Below are 2969 nucleotides of genomic sequence, written 5' to 3' on the forward strand. Positions count from 1 at the left end.
TTATCTTTGTATCCCACCTCCGTCGGGGTTTAGGCTTCCCGACGGATCCTTTTGTGAGAGGGTTCATGTTCTACTACGGGCTGGATTTCCATGACTTGGCTCCAGAGTCCATCCTCCATATTTCTGCATTTATTATCGACTGCGAAGCCTTCCTCCGCGTCACCCCCCACTTCGGCCTGTGGCTGAAGACCTTCAATGTGGGGCCGAAGATGATTGGGGGGCGTCAAACAGAGTGCGGCGGGGCGGCCATAAGCAGGAGGGCCGATGCCCCGTGGCCCGAGGGCTCCTTCCAAGAGGAGCTCGGCTTGTGGCAGCAGGAGTGGTTCTATATCACCGCTCCGAAGGGCAGCAGGCAGAAGCCGCCGCCCATATTCCGCTCGGGACCTCCTCGACGGTTGATGTCGTGGGTCGACCAAGGGCTCAACTGGGGGCCGTCAAAAGACGTGCCCCTGTTGCAGGGCCGGATTCGAGACCTCCAGGCGAGGGAGATCGATCTGGTCGTGGTGATGCAGGTTATGCTAATTAGGCGTGTCACATCCTAGTTAGCCATGCATTAGAGTGTTGCATCATGTCTACTTTTTCATCAGAAACTTGAAATGGGGATGACAGAACCCCCAGTCCCCTCTGAAACCAACTAGGGTTTACTAAAAAAAAAACTTTCCAATGAACCTGAAATGCCCTTCTAAAATGCCCATCATTTTTGTCTTGGTTCAGAACCTCTGCCAAAAGTGGTGCACATTTTCCTAGGCCATCTTAGGGTTTTTGAATTAAATCATAAATATTTGAATTTGGGCATTTAAAATTATATAAAATATTTAAATGCTCAAATATCTCCAAACTAAAATGTTTCATGTTGGAAATAATCCAACTATGGGCTAGAAATAGTTTGGTGATTTTTGAAGTTGCCTAGGTATTTTATTAAATTCAACAAAGTTGCAGATTTATTAAATAAAAACAGAAACAGAAAAAAAGGGGAAAACTTACCTGGCGCCACCGCAGGCCCACCAGCCAGCCCACCTGGCCGGCCCAGCCCGGCCACCGCTCCAGCGAGCTGCTTGGCTCGCCAGGCAGGCAGCCAAGGTGCTCGGCGGCGGCACCGCAGCTCGCCACGCAGCTGCACGCCGCCCTGCCTCCCCCTCTCGCCGCCCTGATGGCCTGGACGAGCTCCACGTCGCGCCCCGACCCTCCTGGACACCTCCATTCGCCCCCAATTCCTCTCCCTCGCGCTCCCACGCCATGGCCGACGCCACCGTTGCCGCACCTCCGCCGTAGCCGTGCTCCCCTTCGTCTCCACGCCGCGCCACCGTGTCCAGAAGCTCCGCCGTCCTCCACTTCTTCGAGCTAGTCGAGCCCCGAGCGCTCGCGTGCCCCGAAGCCGCCGCACCAACCTCGCCCGAACCGCCATCGCCGGAGATCCCCTTCGCCGTCGCCGCCGCAGCAGCTCGTCCCCGACCACGCCGTCCTCTCCATCAAGACCGCAGTGAGCTGGGCTAACTTCCCTTCCTCTCTTTCTCTCTCTCGTGCACCACAGCGAGCACACCAAGCTCACCCGCACGCGCCGTCGCGGACCTCGTCGCCGACGTGCTTCCGGCCACACTCCGGCCACAAGATGGTGTCCATCTTACTCACCGAGTCCCACAACACCTAGCTAGCCACTCCACGAGCCTCACCGCACACTCTAGCCACGAGTTCGTCTTCAACCGAACTCCGGCGGCCGCCAAAGTCGCCGCCGGCGCCAACTCCGGCCACCCCGAGCCCAACCACCACCACCAATAGTCGCGGCTCAACCTCAGCAACACGTAGATGCCTTCCGCCGTCCATTTGGTTGCCGGAATGGCAAAAAGCACTCCCGCCGCCGCGTCGGGCTCGCCGGCGGCTAGACGCCGGCGTGTTTGACTCTGACTTTGACCACGGGTGGGCCCTGGTTGACTCCCCTGAGTCAATGACAGGTGGGGCCCAGCCCTGTTAATTATACAGGATTAGTTTTAATTAAATCTTAATTAAAATAACCACCCTGGCATGCGGGACCCACTGTCAGGTTTGACCCAGACCTGTTCCGTTGACCTGCTGACGTCACACTGACGTCAGGCTGACGCAGTAATTGATTTTCTGGATTTAATTTAAATCAGGAAATTCCAGAATATTATTTAAACTTCAAAAATTCATAACTTTTATTCTGTAACTCCAAATTGGACAAATTATATATGAAAAATGATCAGAAAAATCCAATCTATCCATCTGTACTATTTTCATGCATGATCAAACAAGTTAAATTGATGTTTCAAGCAGAACAAGGAAAAGCACTTTAAAAGGCCATATTTGAATTTGAAATTTGAATCCTTGATTCAAATTTGTTCAAACCCTTCTGGTTTTAGTTGCATTAGCCCAACACACTCATATTGCCATGTTTCATGCATGCATCATATTGTTGCACATTGTTTGGTGATGGTTGTGTATCGGTGTCCTTTGCGACAGGTTCTGCCTCCGAGGAGTACCGTGATTACCCTAACGAAGAATCGTATCCGTGCATCGAACCATCAGGCAAGCAACCAACCATTTGATCATATCGATACAATCCCATGTTCTCGCTCCTGCTCTCTGTTACTGCATTAAGACAACGCGTTTCAAACTGCTATGTGCTACGGTAGTTGAACCCATTTCCTCTGCATGACCTGTCATTGCCACAGTAACTAGATGAAACCCACTAGCATGTGTAGGAGTTGATTGAGCCATATGTATGTGTTGTTCCTACCTTGCTATGCCTGCTATGCTTAGAGTCGTGTCAGGTCTGGTTCATCTGGGTGATGGGCTAGAGTGAAATGATTATGTCGGTAATAAGAGTGGTGAGGTGAACACGATTTGGTAAAGGTATCGATGAGAGGCCATGTAGGAGTACATGGTGGGTTGTTTCATTGAAGCCGACCTTAAGCACTGAGATCTGTATGTGTGATTTAAGATACAGCTACTAC

The sequence above is a fragment of the Triticum dicoccoides genome, chromosome 6B (assembly GCF_002162155.2).
Source record: "Triticum dicoccoides isolate Atlit2015 ecotype Zavitan chromosome 6B, WEW_v2.0, whole genome shotgun sequence".
Classification (NCBI taxonomy): Eukaryota; Viridiplantae; Streptophyta; class Magnoliopsida; order Poales; family Poaceae; genus Triticum; species Triticum dicoccoides.